We start from the raw sequence: 18,188 nt of genomic DNA, 5'->3' as shown, positions 1-18,188 counted from the left end.
TTACTTCACCCCCCACCTGCACAGGTACTTTTATAGCACTTTGGTGTGACTTGACATTGACAATGCTTTTTTTAAAGGAGCCCTTTAAACATTTCTCTTCTCCCTTGTCCTCTCTCTTCTTCCTTGTCATCCAATCATTTATATCAGGAAAGTATCCTAAAGCTTCTCAGAAGCATGGGGAACTCCACAATCAGTGACGTGCCTTGCCTTCTGTGCTGGGTGAGGCATCCCCCAGCCCGCCGAAACTCCTTTCCTGTCCCGCTGAAGCCCCGCCCCCAGGTCAGTAAACAAGCTGTGTGGGCAGTAATAATCAAAAATCACTGCGCTGGGAATGAGTGACTCGAAATCTAAATAACTAAATAGACCAGCAGCAACTTTGTGTATAAGTGAGTCTATTATGTGGCAAATAAGTTGCGCTCGGTCTAGTTGTGAATGGATGTGAAAGTGCTCTCTCAAATCTCAAATCAAATCTGAAGTATTTATATAGAGGGGTAGGCAGTCAGAAGGAGCGACTATTTATACAGGAAAATGTATTGTTACCATAGGGGTATGCTCGATCAAATTCTCATATAATTTGTACATGGTTGGGAAGAGGATATAGATTATACTCTATGGAATCTTAGGAGAAAGTTAATATAGTGCATAATATACTGTACAACCAATATTCAGTATTTATACTTATGTATTTTTTTCATTGTATTGTGTTTCAATAAAACGTGAATGTTTATGTACGACACACATACAATACACTCGAGTACCACCGGGTTGAGTTCTGCATCTTCAAACATTAGTTCACTATCACTAGTGGAGACATCTACTTTATATTTAAAATTTATTTTGTTATCTGAAGGTGATCTCCCCCTTTGGGTTTTGAGAGAGCACTTTCACATCCATTCACAACTAGACCGAGCGCAACTTATTTGCCACATAATAAGCTGTGTGGGCAGGCAGCGTTCCGTCCATGACTGGTTACACAGCGGGGAGGCTTTCCCTGCTGTGTAACCTGATAGAAGCCGCTCTGAATGGAGAAAAAGCTGTCAGCTTCAGACTTGAAGCTGACACCTTTTTTCTTTATAATACTAGGTGAAGCTCTGCCTCACCTGCCTCCCCTGACCGCATGTCCCCGCTCCACATGTTGCTCACATCTCCCCATGCCTCAGCAAAATCTCCTCCACCCACCAAAAAGTCCTTTCTCCTCACTTGAGGAAACTTTTCCCAGGTTTGCCATTTTTGTGAATATAGCCCGAGGAACAGAGGAAACTTGAAACCAAGCAGAGCCCAAATACAAATTCTCAGCTCTAATCCTATGAAAATTCCCAGCAGATTTTGCCCACCATTTTTCCTCCTTCTACAGTAAATCTTTTTCATGTGTGTCGTATTTGTAAAAGCGCATGAGCTAAAAGAACACAGGTTGCGGAGACAAATACACGCATCTACAAAGACTTTCTGGTTCCATTTTTTTTTTTTTCCTGCTGAGATTGTGACCACCACATGTGCTTGTAGCAGCCAAGGATAAATCGATTTGGCACTCAACTAAAGAAATCCCAACAACAAACAACTGATGCTTATTAGGGGAAAAAATAAATAAAAATAAAAACACAAGTTGGTCGGTGTTCAAAGAGCTGAAAAGGTGTTTACTTTAGTCCCGAGCTATGAAACGCATTAATTGATGCCGCTACACTCACACTCATTTGCATTAGTGGTTATGATATACGACAGAGAAAACATGAAATTAAATTGAAATTGCATAATCAGACATTCCTTCATACTAGGCCAAACATAATTACCTTTATAGATTCTGTCACCAGAACACTCCCTGTAATAGAGGCTGTGATTGAGGGACGTAATTTACAATCACGGCAGAAAGACAAGTGACTGATACCGTTGTTGTCAATGAGGAAGCAAGGTGCAGTCACATTTTCAATGCAACAGGATACAATGTGATTGGATGGGGATGTCAAAAAATGTGCAGCCTGTGTGTCAGCTTAGATTGTAATAGGATGAAGATGTCAAAGCAGAAGAACACCTCAGGAACATAATGATTAGCAGATTAGATTGTAAATGGATGATGTGATCAAAGATTGAGTTCCATACAAGTCATGCCCCATAATAGCAGGTTAGATTGTGATTGAATGCTAATTTTAAAGGATCATTCCACCCAAACGTGATGTTTCATCTGTAGGTGGCATCTACTATTGGATTGTTATATGTCTTATAAGATCCAACAGCAAGCGCTCTCTCTGCCATAATTCCAGGGTAACATATGCATTTTGGGTGGTGCTGGCTTTCAATAAACAGTTGAAGTGATTTTGTAGTCAAATTCTGGGGTACAATGACTCTTTGGGGTCATTCACATGGGCGTGCACATCCGTACAGCGTGCACACCCATGCAAAGACCCAGTCCCACGGGAGGGACTGGTGCTTTGTGTAAATGTGTGTCCCTAAGGGAAAATGTAACTGCACGCAGTTACACGCAGGCCTGAACCTCCAAATCTTTGTGGGTTTGGGTGCTTGCACTTGGACGCACACTGTTTGTGTCCAGCGTATAACCGTGTGCACCGCATCCTCCCATAGGAAGGTACAGACTGCTTCATGCAATTCCATGCATTTTTGCATGGGCTTGCATGCTGTACAGATGTGCACGCCCCTGTAAATGACCCCTAAGATAAGACAGCTCATACTTCAGAAAAGACCAAAGAACAGCATCTCAAACAAAATGTGTCAACTTGGAAGGGGAAAGAGAGAGCCAAGTCAGAGTTTAGGATCTGAATAAAAAGGTCAGCTGATTAATCACTAACATTTATAAAAATACAACATGTTTTGGGGGTGACTAAAATCCTCCCTTCATCAGTGCTGTAGTCTATTGAAGAAGATTTGAATTCAGCCTGTGGTGTTATAGATGGACTTGATTGTCTAACCAGCAGCTGAGACGACGATTGCAATTTTTTTAATCAGTCAAGTCTATCCATGCACCACAATCCATATCATATACTCTTCAAAAGCATTGAGCCCGGATGAAGGAGGGGTTTCTGTGGCTCCCGAAACACTCTGAACTTTTCATGTAATGGGAGTTACCTTTATATGTTCCAACTCAGTATACTGCAGCCTCTAGAATAGAAAATCCTTCATAATGGCCACAGGTGTGAATTTGCCATTGGCACAATGACAAAGATATCAGATAGTAAAAGTTCTAGGGTCTCCCATTGTACAAAGCTAATTGCTGGTAAGGCCAATATACGATATTACTGTATTATTGACACATGTTCCTCACTTCCATAAACTTGATGATGGGAGATGGAACTCAAACTTTGACCAGTATATCATATTACAGTATTATTGACACATGTTCCACACTTACATAAACTTGATGATGGGAGATGGAAAAGTCCAAAAATCTGTCGAGTATATATATATTTTTTACAACTTCAGGTAGAATAATATAACGCAAGCTGAGTATCTGTTTTACAAGAAAAAAATATATTAAAATAAAATAACAAGTTGACTTCATCCACGTAGAAAATATATTGGTTTGTCTCCATCCTACTTGGCGGAAAAATTAGAACGTTCTATGTCAAATGCGTTACTCAATGCAACACAATTGCGCTCGTTTTTCATGTTTTGTCAGCTGTTTTAATATGACACTTTCCGGAAACATTAAATGATTATCCCGGGCCAAGTTTCCTGTAGATCTCAAAGTTATACCTCTTGTCACAATAAATTCTATCAAATCAAATAAAATGTGTCTGTTCTGAGGACAGCTAAATATATAGTGTAGTTTATGTCTGTGCTTCCAGGGGTTTAAGGAGCAAAAAATGGCTGCGGTTATAAGTGGTTTTTAAAAGAACTCTCAGTAGCTCAGCTGTGGAAAAAGTATACTGTATTTCATCAAGGATAAAAGTTGTGATGAAATACAAAATGGATGTGAGTGCACCGAATTTGTGGTTAACATTCCAGATGATAGTTATTAAAGGAACAGTAACTCCAAAATCTGAATTAACTTTTTATGTAAAATAGGTAGAAACTCTAATGAGAAACATGTGTTAGCGGGTCCGCTCCGTCGCAAACTGAAACTGCTATATGGAATTGATGAGCTCACCACTCTAGTCATAGTGACTCCAGTCATGGGATTTCCCTGCGTTAGTTTGTGTCTTTTCCTTTTCCCACAATGCCAAAACAACATCACCTCTTTTCAGCTGCATTGCGTAATCGTTTGTTAAAGTGGAACTCCTATCCCTCACTACCAAGAAAGGTGACATGTTATCCTCTATTTGGAATGCAGTTGCCATGGTACACTGGCGGAACTACCAGGGTCGCAGAAGTTGCATGCATGATCGGCCGTGGCATCTTACCTCTTGGGGGAATGCCAGGGCTTGACCTCCGTAGCTGTAGAGGAGCCGACATTGCCTCCCAAGACTATAGCTCCCAGCATGCAGCAAGCCAGTGTTTCACAGCTTCCTCCGCAGTGGTAGGGGGGTGGGGGGCTCATGGTTTCTTGCACTCTTACCTGAGGTTGCTAGTTACGCCTCTGCCATTGTGTTGTACCTGTGATCAGCTATGACAGCTGTCACCCACCTTGACTGTCTTTAGGCATTCCCTAAAGACTCATCTCTTCGGGGAAGCCTATCCCACCTCAACCTAACGGCTCAACCGTCAGGTCTTCAAACAATTCATCCCCACACAGCTCCCTCCGCATGTATCACTTGCCCCTCCCTTTTAGACTGTAAGTCCTCAGGGGCAGGGCCCTCCTTAGCATCTTGTCTTGATTTGTATTGTGATTGTAATGTCTTCCCTATATTGTAAAGCGCTGCGCAAACTGTTGGCGCTATATAAATCCTGTATAATAATAATAATGACATCAGCCATTGCAGGGCTTGAAAGTTTAATTGAGAGCAGAAATAAGCCCACTGACAACCCTTTCAGTCAGCATGCCTTAAAAGTACCTGTCACGGTAGACATCAAATTGGAGGTTAAAGTTCCTCTTTAAAGTATAAAAAACTTTTGTTAGTTTGGACAAAGTAGGTGAGGGTTAAATCCTTTCTCAAGTGTTTATTGATGACTGTGTTTCTGTTGTTTAGATTCACCTTGTCTTTGTTCTGCTGACCATTGTCACTGAGACCAAAAGAGAGAGGACATCCATAATGTTGGAGTTGTCCCTAGAGGTGAGTGAAAATCTTAACTTCATAAAAAAAGGTCTCTTCCAGTCAGTTCAATGCATTGGAAGAATTTTAGCAATAAAGGCACATTCCACCTTTTACCGAAAAATATGAAATGCACATACATTAATAAAAAAATATATAAATTTTACAAATGTTTTGCATTTAAGTCTGCAAGGCATTACAACCATGATTAGCAGATAAAGGGTGCAATGTTCAGGCTCCTGTTCACAGTTTCTCTCAACATCTGCCTATACTAAGGTATGGACCTTTGGTTATGGGACTAAAGGAAGCAATCAAAGGACAATACATGACGTCACTGCAGTGGCAGACAGGACTTGTAATCCGGTAATGAAAAGACTTCAAATCCAAGCAGATTCCTGTGAGGGAGAAGAACCCCACAGTCCTGGTAAAGAAGGGGACAGTTTTGGGGTGGCGGGCTGCGGACTGTGACCAGGGTTTATGTTACACCCCAAATATGGGTGTAATATGAAACATTCGGGGCCACGCAGGTCCCTTTCATCAAGGGACCGTCATTGCTGAGCCTGATGAAGGGGACTTCCGTGGCCCCAAAAGCACTTGTTCTGGTGACAGGATGTTTCAATAAATAGACACTTGGTGATTTGAAATGATTCCGGTGTACTGGTGACACCTATCTACAGTTATTTATTGGGGATCTCCGGTAAGGAGTGCGAAAAGGCAACTATCTACTAATATGAAACATGGTCACAAGGTTGTGGAAATTTTCCTCAATTCCTGTCCCAGCTACAGTTGTCTCTGGGACAGAAAAATGAGGGGCACTTCACCCAACAAGGAACTGTACAGAGGCTAAATTCTGATAAAGGTTGTAACTTCCACTTTTCCGTGCCAATTGGGAAACAAAGCTAGAATTCTCCTTAAAGCAGGCTTTCCCTCAGTCTTCTGTGATGTCCATGCATGTATTTCATTTTGTGGCTGGCTAGCTCGCCATCTGACTGCATTCAACATCTCCCAAATGGGCATCACACTAATTCCTGACACAGCTGAATCAAACATCTGCATTCTACCTTTGAACACATCACAGCAAATGAGAAAATCAAGGTCGTATTAGCTTCACTTTCAAGCAATTCCAATGTTTAGAAAACGTCTGGATCGAGACCTGAAATGATGTGTGTTTGCAATTTACTAGCTTTTAGTGACACTATGTGCTGAAAGCTCCAAGCTTTTAAAGGGACCCTGTTCCTTTGCTTTGAAAATACACTCAGCTACTCTCTGCAATAAAAGCAGATGACTACTTGCCTATCTGGTGGACAAAGTTAAATCTTCTCTGTGTTCATTAGTTCTGGGATACCAATGCTATCTGACACTTATGTGTGCGTCAGATAGTGTATACCTGCTGGGTGACGTTTGGAGGAACCATAGCACTAAGAAGTGTTCTGCTTTGTTCCTCTGTGAGTCAACAATTCCATGCGCATGTTGGATGGTTTTAGAGCACACACAGGGTTGATGATGACATTTAGGAGTGACCTCAGGTTTCACCTGAACCTGTTTCAAACCTGAGCTCATCCAGGCACAGAAGCTACATGGACCCTGCACCTGACCATAAACAAAGAATCAGGATGCTTGTGCTGAAGTTATTTACCACATACTGTATGGCCACCTAAATGTATTTTACCTAACATAGCCATGTAGCCATATAAGGTCAATGCTGTCACTGCAGCCCAAGCTGCTGGTGGGTAATTCTCACCTGCAGCTGATTGGGAGGCACAGAAGAAGCTTTCTTGAATGTTTGTTGGTGGGCTCCTTCCATGCTCCAGGGGGCTTAGGTTTGGACCCCCTTCGGTCCGAACCTGAGCTCATCCCTAATGTGGTCCTCCTTATCAGATGACAGTCTTCAGGCCTGGAGATTGACTGCTCAGACTCCAGAACTTCACCCTGGGAGTAGGTGACCTGATCTGAACGGCCAAAGTGATAGATCTTTAAATATTCCACATGTGCCAAAGCAACCACATGCAATGTACACATCAATACACAAATGGAACCCCTTTTCTTATCTTTATCAGCTGTCGATATTGACTTTGGATGTCTCAGTTCCTCCCTCAATGAAGAATTATATATTCTAAAGCTTTAAAGGTCACTCCCCAGTGACAATACAGACCTGTGAGAAATTACAGACCTGTAACCATCAGAAGTATTTTTCGATGTGACCCTGAGCTCAAGCTCTGTGCCCACCAGTATTCCAGAGAAGTGTAAACAAATCCTTCAGTCTAAGTTATAGCAGGAAAGCATGTCACTATGTGCAAAGTGCATGAGAAAGGTTCAAATACCAACACCATCCAAGACTGATATTTCAGCTTCATGGGTTTGCTAGTAATATGAAGCATAACTTGGTTCTGAAAGCATTTTTTACCATTGTCCACCACCATTGCGTGCCTATTTTGGGAACATTATGGGTTTTTGGGGGGAGAGAAAGACAGTTGTATTTATTTATCATTGAAATGTGGAACAGTAAGCAAATTAATTGTAAAATTTTAAATTCTCTCAAGTCCTACAATGCATTGATTCTATAACAATGAAGTGTGCACATTCTTTCTGACAGTTAAAGCTGAAGCTTAATCTCCCTTATATATTCCCTTCCCTGGTTCCTCCCACTTTCCCCTCATGCTAATGATTTTTTTTAGAAAAACCTTTCGATTTTTTTACACAGCTTATTTTAGACCCAGTGATGTCATTGGTGGGTCTCTATTTAACTCTATGCAGTGCAGGCAGATCATGGCTGGTGGGAGGGCCTGGCAGGGTGCTGTACATAGCTTCCTGAAAATGTCACAGCACCCTGCCTCAGTACTGCTCTAAAGAGATTTCAGCACTGAAGCAAGCTGTGGACTGGCTTTTGGGAGTAGTTATGCAAATATCAAAATGCTTTGAAGGGTGGATGCCAGTCTTGAGTAGTGGGTGTTCCTAGGCAGGCTGCATATGCCCACATGTGATGCTGAGCCTCACAGTTCAATGAATGAAAGGGACTGCCAGGGACAGTCAGGATGGGGAGTTAAAGTGATATTAAAGTCAAATGTTTTTCAGCCTTTTTAATTGCCAATGGATCACTGGAGAACATGTTCTGATATCCTGTTTTAGGGTGGCTCCTTTCCTTTGTGGGGTCCAATGGAGCCACCTTTGTGTGTACTAGTAGGCCACATTCACACAGCGTTAAGTCGGGCCATACACATTCATCCCTGCGGGGTGCATGGCCATATCGTAGCGTAGGGCAGCGTACGGCTACGTACTCCCATAGAGTAGGACAGGGGCTGCGTACTAATCACACGCAGCACCTGTCGCTTCTCGGCCTTTTGGCTAAGATCAAGTGTAGTATCTGTTCTTATCAGTTATTGGAGGGGAAAGGATGCTGCTGCCCTATGGGAGAGCATTCGAGTACCCTCTGGCGTAATTGGTGGGTGTCAGAGGACGTTTCGGTCTGCTGCTGGTTGCGTCAGGCTCTGAGGTTTACGAGTAGACCCCAGACAGCAGGAGGACCCCCGATGGCACTACCTCCTGGTATTAACGGAGAACCACTTGGTCTGGCCAGAGGGTTCGGGGCGGCAGAAGCCTGCGGTGTTGTGCCCCCTGGGGGTGGAGTCCCAGGGGTGCTCAGGAAGTCACTTTGACTCACTGATCACTCGGTCACTCACCACATTGCTTATTTCTGCACAACGCCTCTTGGACAGGCCTTATGGCTAGTCCGCGGCAATTTTTTTGCACTCGGTCCCTAAGGCCTGTCAGAGTTATATCACCATGTTGCCACAAATGCCTATCTGCAATTTAAAAAGTAGACAAACTCCCAACTGAAAGAGAACATTTTTTTACAGGAAAAATGTTAGAATTTTTGCAAGCAGAAGAAAGATTCTATTCATAATTATACATCATTTATACAGCAACCATACCCCATAGCCCTTTACAATAGGGTATGCAGTACACACACCTTGTTAACAATACAGTAGCAGGGTACAAAATGTGTGAAGGTCCCGCTCATTAGAGCTTACAGTCTAATAGGCAGGAAAAAAAAAAAAGGACCAAAGGAAAAAAAAAATGACATTGGTGAAAATTGTGATGTGTTTATACCGAGCTTATCACTGGAATCTCCAAGACTTGGTTACAATTTAAGTTAAAACAGACGATGGGAATGGAAATGGCTCGACTAAAGTCACGATAAAACGGTAATCAGATTGGACAAGACTTCGCCAGTTCGTACCTGTACTGTGTGTTTTCACAGAGCCAACTTCTACTGATTTAACTATGTATAATTTGTCACTGAAAACAAACAAGAAGGAGAATTACTGGAGGTCTCAGCGCCTTCTGTCTCTCATGTTTTTCAGCTGTCATGAAGACGGAGAGAAGAGTTTATGAGACATGTGTGTTGTATTAGAGCAGGTTACATCAGGTCAGAGTGGATGATAAAATACATTTCAATGCTCCGCTGGCTTATTCTGAACTGACGACTTATTTCACCTTTAAGAGATCTACATGTGCGAAGAAAATGTGCTAATGTGAAAGACAATATGAGAGAATTCTTTATAAATAACAACATGGGTTATTTTTTTTTATATGCCTTTAAAGGGACACTGCCACCCTAATAACCCCAAAACATATTACATTTCTTATTTATGGTATTATTGCTTAAAGTGGTATTAAAATCTCTTTTTTATTATTACATATATCTACTATATATATGCAAAAACATTAAAAATAATGTAAAAGTTAACAACTAGGTAAAAACGTACCTGTCTCTGCCGCTCGCTGCTGATTGAGGATCTGAAGCGGCCGAGCAAGATGATGGGGAGGGCGCATGCGCAGTAGAGATCATCAGTGTGGAGAAGAGACACAGTGGAGGTGAATAAATGCAGCCGGGAGCGTGCACTTCAGACAGGCACGGGGGACCCGAGGCGCCTGCGCTGGATCAGAGACTGGCACCAGCGCTTTTGGGTTCTTCTTTGTGGTTGGATGGCTTCTATCTAAGCACAGTGGCCTAGTGGTTAGCACTTCTGCCTTGCAGTACTGTGGGTCCCCGGTTTAAATCCTAGTCTGGATACTACCTGCAAGGAGTTTGCATGTTCTCCCTGTGCTTGTGTGGGTTTCCTCCCAAACTCCAAAGTATGAGGGGACTGTAAATTGGCACATGTCTAGATTGGCCCTTTTATGTGTGTGCAATAGGGACATTAGATTGTGCGATCCTTGAGGGCAGGGACCAGCTTAAGCTCCTTGAGGGCAGGGACTTATGAGAATGTGCAAGTATGTGAAGAGCTGCGTAAATCGTCAGACGCTATATACATACCTGTAATAAGTAAATAACCTCCCTCCTGAGGAAGCTTTTACAGCAAAACATTTTGAGATCTAATCCTTCACTTTATCACATACATGTAGTGAACAACTGGTCCCTATATTAAATGGACTTACCCGGGGGCTTCCCGAGGCTGAGTGTCACCAGGAGTGGAGACCTGGTGACCTGGTGATGTCATTGCACATGCACATCATCTAAATGATGGCTGTTGGCGGCCATCTTAGTGATGAACGCCGACAGAGAGAGGAGGGAACGTTCACCTGGCGGGGTGAGGTATGCCCCCGGGCCCCCTCCTCTCTCCTGACACTGTCGGGCTCTTGGTCCATGACCTGACTTTTTACAGGGGGTGACACCAAAATGGCTGTCAGTCATTTTGGTGTCACCCCTCCAATGGTATCACCTGGGTGCGGGCCGCACCCCCCTTGTGACGCCACTGGATTTACCGTTCTACCATGAAGACTAAAGCAAATCACCTCGTGCCATCTTTCTAAGAGATTGTGGTTTACAGGAGGTGCTTTCAACTATATGTACAAAGAATGTTTTATTCACTTGGACATTGTTTTAAAGTGTATAAATAAAATGTGTTTTTTTATCGTATATAGAAACTTAATTTTATTTTTATTTCATTTTAAACCCCATTCTATGTGTATTTAATGTGTAAATAACAGAGGTGGGGTACTCAATTCTTAGGCATTTTGGTCTACCTGTCTAAGAAAATTAGTTGTAAGCTAGATTTGAACACTGTGTGCCCTAACCAAGGGTTAAAGAAGCATTGTATGTTAACACCAGAGGAAGCTCAGAGTGTCCCTAGTCCTTCTTTTGGGGCAGACAGGGTTTCCTGTCACTAGGAAATTGAAAGAGAAGCTTGCAAAGACCCGCTACACATAGACAAAGCTAGGACAACATTTTGTTTAATATTATTTTTCATAATGCTGTGTGAATAGGAACACATACACAGAGGGGTTTTCTCAAATTTGACTGCAAAAGTGTAAATACACTTTAAAACCCATCTCCGGACAAAGCTCCCTTCTGCATAGCCAATAGGAAAGCCATGGGACAGCTTCCTGGAGTGCCAACCAGTAGATCCAGTGCTGTAGTCTGTGCTGATGCCATCCGATTTCCTCTTCATGACAACATCACGCTACTGTAGTCTTTTGTATGCTGAGAGGACCCTTCCGCTGGACAGCCAATAGAAACAGCCTGAACAGCCAATAGGAACAACTTTGACAGCCAATAGGAATGCCACTAGACAGTTTCTGGGAGTGATGACCGTTAGGACAAGACAACCTGACAGAAGGAAAAAGACAACCTCATCAGCCTGCTTCTGGTCCTTCTCTGTCCAATGACATGTTGAGGGTAGGGAGGTGACCAAGCTGTGTGCCTTAGTTACATTAGAGAAAGGTTAGGTCACTAGCCTGGCTGTACAGTCTAGCAGGGCTTTGTAAATCTCCAGACTAGGTGGACAGAAATGCAAACCCTTTGGCAGGTATAAAAGCTTCTTTATATAGAGTATTTAGCTATGTGCCTGGAGTTCAGTTTTAAATGATACCAGTGACGCACACAGATCTTCATGTGGTGGATGAAATGATCTCTCAGCAGCTAGCCTGGTGTCTTCTCCTAACATGGATGTATACAATGGTATTTCATCACTGAAGGTTTCCAGGAACATAATGTGCTCATCAGCTGTGTATGGATTCAGAGATCTGGCATCAATTCCTTCATCTGTACTGGAGATTGATGGAGACTATTAGGCTACCGGTTCTGTACTGGCTCCAATGCAGTTAGGGTTAAAAACCTTTTTGGCAAATACAACCAATCAGTGAACTGCAAAGTGAGAAAACCAATGATCAATATTTTATATAATCTCTTTAAGTTCAGTTGTAGCAGGAATCTCTAACCATTTCTTTGTGGACCTGCAGTACCTTCTCACATGTTTCTCCTTTGCGCTCTGGCTATGGGCAACCGATGCCCGCAATTGTCAGAATACCCGAAAGGTGATCAACAAAGCCAGGGTCCTTCAACAAAACTCAGTTGAGTAACTGACTTTTGTTGTGCCAGCGGGGCCACCCACTGTTAGAATTTGGCCACTTCCTGTAAATGAGATGAAATTATAAGAGTGTATGACCAGCTTAAAATGTATCTAAACCAAAATCTATTCTACATCTATTGTCTTCCACATACAATGCTGTTTTAACACCTCTCTCTCTCTCTCTGGACAGGTTAATAATACCTCCTAGCTCCAATTATGCAAATTCAATCAACACCTGGTTGTGATTAACAGATTATATGGATTGGAGCAACATTCACCATATTTATTCCCAGATAAATTTTTTACAAGTCATTCTGAATTGAGAAAGCTGGTTGGATGACCAGTGAAACGTCTTCAAGAAACATACAGCAAGTCCAGCTGCCTTGACTTATTTTGTACAGATATACCATGACCTGAATGAATAAGAATCTTCACAGACCTAAAAAAAAAGGTTTTTATACTTTAAAGAGGAGCTTTACCCTCCAATTTGATGTCTTGATTTTTTACAGATATTGACTTGTTAAAGTTGAAAAATAACAGACTTGCTGGCTAGATCACCAGGTGAAAATAGAGAAAAAAAGCATAAAATAGAAAACTAATGCCACCACCTCATCTAAGAATTGTCAAGCTGCAATACATAAACTCTTTGCTTTTGCTTTAGATATGGTTTAAGACTTCAACGCTATATACAAGAGCAATACAGACTCCCTTGAAAACAACTCATGTGTTTTCAGATACTCACCCGGAGTTTCTCTGTAAGCTTTTAACAGGTTATCTATAATGGGTGGTCATTGGTGTGTGTTGTAGCTTCAGAACTGGTACCAAGCGTAATTTATGTCCTAAATGTTAGAAAGTCTCAGAAAGGAGGCTGAAACAACTATCCAAGGCTGACATACAGATTCTGGAAATCTGACTGGGTACAAGGTCGCTGGAGGAAAAAAAAAAAACATGGTTGCAAGGTCACATACATTTCCAAAGATCATGATGTATTGCCAGAAGTTGAACAAGAGGTTAAATAGTTTGGAAAGTGACTGAAACCAGCAAACTGGAAGTCATTTACCTTGAACAGAAACAGAAAATAAATACAATTTGCTCACGCACGTAAGGTCATTCTTTCAGAGGAACAAAGTGATTTCTACATTAAGACAGTCTCATTATGGTTTTAGTGGAAATAAGCTGTGAACATACAGAGATTAGCAAATAATGAAAAATCCACTCCACCAGCAATTTGTCCAATCCACTCCCCCCCGATGCAATCACGGTGATCTAATCCACCGGCCTGCCGCTAATTAATACCATCAGGTTTTCCTTTATTTTTACTTGACTTTTAATAAAGGGGGCATTTTCCCAAATGATACCAGCTCAGCATGTATGGCATATGAGTTAGTATCCCGATGACAGGGGGAAGTGACGACACAGAACCTTTGCCATGCTTATACCATCCATTCAGGATTGGGACATGATTCAAGAGGGGTGTGCTGAAATGGGGCATGCCGGTGCCCCGGAGGGGTCAGCAAGGAGGGGCAGCTCAATTCTTTCCGCTGGCAAAAATCCATCAAATAATACATATATGCTGCTCTGGTAAAGTGATATTAAAGACAAAAGGTTTGTAAGCTATTTCAGATGCTGACTAAATCACTTACAATGGATGCTACTCCTTGATGTTTCAAAGTTTTAGTTTCCTGTAGAATCAGCTGGTCCCCTGAACACTGGTCCTGATATCCTGTTTTAGGGTGACTCCTTTCCCTTGCAGGGTCCTATAGAGCCTCTCTTGTGTGTGCTAGTAAGCTGTGCCTTCCCCACAAACACACAGTCACAGAAAGGCAAGGCACTCCCTTGCTCCCTGCTCTTTCCTCTTCCCTGCTCCAAGCTAGTAGATGGACAACTGCTGGAGACTGCTCTGTCCCTTGTGACCTTGTACTGGACCGGATGTTCAGGGAAGCCGAGCTGAGAGAGCTGGAGCTGTTCAGAAACATGATGACTGTAAGTATTTGGGCAAAAATGTTAAGAAATACTTTGCTGGGCAATGTATATTTGTTTGATCTGGATTAATTATTATAAAATTAGAGCTTAATACTAATTTAATAACATTTTTAAAAGATTATTTTGCTTTTATTTTCCAAGTTTTATTGGCTGTCTGTGTCCCAGCTGGGGAGAATTACCTTCTTTATTTGCACCGATGACCATTGTAATCAGAACTGCTTTCAAGAGGAGAGTTGTTCCAGCGACAACTAAGATAGAATTTTCCTTGTTTTTGAAAAGTCTCTTCTTACTTCCTGTTCTGTCTCAAGATAGGAAAAGCAAAAAAAATCTTCCCAAAAGGCACAGTTAAAAAAAAAAAGAAAAGAAAAGGTTTTACCTATTCCCAGCATTGTTCAAAACTTAAAGCTGAACTCCAGGCAGAAATAAAGGACACAAATTAATGAAGCTCTGTAATCATTAAAAGAGAATTATGAGGTGAGTGCTTTTCACTCATCCTCATAGTTCTAGCCGACCTGTGACAATGAGACTATCACAGGTCGGCTCAGTAGATCGGGAGGTGAGTGAACACATACCGGATTCGCTCACCTCTCGATCCTGTCACGGCTCTCTGCCGTGACAGGGGAGGGGCTGGATTCGCCCCTCCCTGCTCCGATCCTACAGCGCTGACTGGCGGATCGGACGGGGGAGGGGGAAGGTACAGCTGGCTCTGCCTTTAGATAGACAGAGCAAGCTGTCACTCATGCAGCTGGGCGGATCCAGACATAATTGTCGGGATCTGCTTCAGCTGCGGTGTCTCAGCTACAGCTCGCGGTATACTGCAGCGTTTCAGTATACTGAGCTTAGGGTGACAGGAGGACGCTAGTTTGTGTCCTTCTGTTACCCTAAGGAGAACTATGGGGAAAAGCCCTAACCCCATAGTTCTCCTTTAATACATCATAAAATGTATTTATTTATTTAAATGCAAGCAGAGTATCCTGAACAGCCATAACATTATGACAACCCGCCTAATATTGAGTAAGTCCCGTTTTGCCACAAAAACAGTCCTGACCCATCAAGGCATGGACTCCACTAGACCTCTGAAAGTATGCTGTAGTATTTGGCACCAAGCCGTCAGTGGCAGACCCTTTAAGCCCTGTAAGTTTATCAGCCCAAGGTGGGGCTGATCAGTGTAAGTATCTTAATGTGACCCAATATCAGACCCTTCAGTGCTATCTTTATTATTGAGTGGACCCTGAGCAAACATTTGTCCCATGCAATTTGGCTCTCCACCCCCAGAGGAAGACATGACCCCGCGTGAGACGGCAGGGGTGAAGCAGCATTCTGATCACATAGTTAACAAAACGGTGCTACGTGTATATCTTCGGTGGGCTCAAAGGGCAGCTGCATTGGGCCACACAACAATGTCTGGGCCTAGGGCAACTGCCCCTTTTGCTCCATGTTAAAGACAGCCCTGAGCCTCTTGCAGTCCCTGAGTGTGAGAGGAAGAAGAAGCACAAGAACTCAATCAGTTAATGATCTCACAAGACGTATTCTTATAGGAGGGTAGAGCAGAGTGACAGGAGGATAAGTTTACCACTGTCTTGCTTCTCCTATTGCTATCCAGTCGGGTCCTGAACATCCTGGGCTCATAGGAAGTGGATTGATTTCTAGCCATCAGACTGAGGACGTCTATTGGCAGAAAAAAGTACTGCAGGGGAAATCTCTCTATTGAAGTGGATTATTGCAGCAACAACTGTTGTTGTTTTTTTTTTCATTATTTAATTCCTTAATGGGCTATTCATATTTATCTTCATAAAAAAATACTTTATCAAAATGAAAGTATATATGTTACAAAAGCAGCAAAACATATATTAAAATGCATCGTAGTAAAAAAACATTAAAGATACCGGGCCAGACCAACTTGTTGGAGCGCCAAATCTTTGGCACACGGAAACCTGCTTTTATTTTTGGATTTGAAGGGCTTTAAAAGAAAGATGCAATCAGCGCACCGATGGTTAAAACAAAGGTATGCTTAGGAGAAAAAAAAGAAAATCCTCCTACGGTCAAAACATCCGTGAACGTGGCTCATGTTAGCCGTCACAGGAATATGTAAAATTGATGAATAAATCAGCGAGCGCACGATTCCTCGGCAGGAGCCTGCTCAGGCAAACAGTTTACTAATTTGTGACACGCTACACCCTCCGCTGCTCCGAGCACCTTGAGGTTAGAACAAGCTCTAATCATTATTTGATAACACAAGTCGCTCGGCCTCACCGCCATAGAAACGGGAACTCTGTAACTTAGCAACAATGTGTTATAGTCAAACAATTTCATTAAAGCATGGCACCTCTTAGCAGGTGGGTGAGTGTGACACTGGTGATAAGAATTACAACCTGATCAGCCATTGTGTCTGCCAACACCTCAATGAGCCGAAAACCCATCTACCAACGCCTTTATGTGCGATCAATATTCATGAATTACAGGAGAACAAAATCACCGCTATGGAAAACTGAAGGAGAACCTCAACAATTGTCTTTCATTTGTATTTATTTGTTTATTTTTTAGATGTTATATTATTGATGATTGATATTACTTTATATAACAATGATATAGTTTTCTATATATCTCTTATATATATATAGGTTGTGGATTTGGGGTTCTTGGGGTTTTCATGAGCTGTAAGCCATAATCATCACAATTATGACAATCACGGCTTGAATTATCTTGCTTTGCATGTAATGAGTCTATCTCATATATTAGTTTCACCTTTTAAGTTGCATTAGTGAAATAAATGAACTTTGCACGATATTCTAATTATTCGAGTTTCGCCTGTACATTTTTTTATTATATATATTACATACATACAAGGGGAGTAACTAAAAGTCACAGCGCCCCATTGCAAAATTTTGTATGGGGCCCCTTGCAGAGCTCACCTGAGATCCAACACAGCCCACCTGAGAGTGACCCTGCAGAGCTCACCATGGACTCTCTATGGTGGGCTCTGCAGGGTCTCAGGTGGGCTGGTCACACCCCTGCACACCTATAACCTGTCAGACTTCGCCACTGTCGGGCGCCGCCTCCTTGGTCACTGGCAGGCCCTGTCAACACCTCCTCCACAGCCACCGGGCCTGGCCTCTTCTTCCTCCTTCACCGCTGCCAGGCCCCGCCTCCTCCTCCGTTGCCACCACCAGACCCCGGCCTCCTCCACCGCAGCTACTGGCTGTGACTGACTCAGCAGTAGCTGTGAGGAGGAATGCGCCGCTGCCCAGATCACTGACTGGTTGTCAGTGATCTGGACAGCGGTGCGTTCCTCCTCACAGCTGCCAGTGACAGCCAGCAGCCTGCGATGCCATAGCGACCCAGGCAGCATGCACAGCATCAGGGGGACCCCTTTGTTTTTCATCCTGGCCGGGCCCCCCTGTGCCCCGGGCCCCATAGCAGCTGCCTGGGTCGCTATGGCAACAGTTCCGCCACTGATACATAGATATGAGGGCCAATTTAGACAGGAGCCAATTAACCTTCCAGCATGTCTTTGGAGTGTGGGAGGAAACCCACTCAAGCATAGGGAGAAAATGCAAACTCTTTATAGACAGTGTCCTGGCCGGGGTTGCCTGACCCCCAGTGCTACAAGGCAGAAGTGCTAACCACTACGCGCTACATACTTTTATATCAGATTTATATACATTTATATTTACTTTTATATCACACTAATATAGTTTTACATATACTTTTATAT

This window comes from Nanorana parkeri, unplaced genomic scaffold (genome assembly GCF_000935625.1).
Source record: "Nanorana parkeri isolate BGI_ZX_2015 unplaced genomic scaffold, ASM93562v1 scaffold140, whole genome shotgun sequence".
NCBI lineage: Eukaryota > Metazoa > Chordata > Amphibia > Anura > Dicroglossidae > Nanorana > Nanorana parkeri.
Note: the sequence above shows the minus strand (reverse complement) of the source record.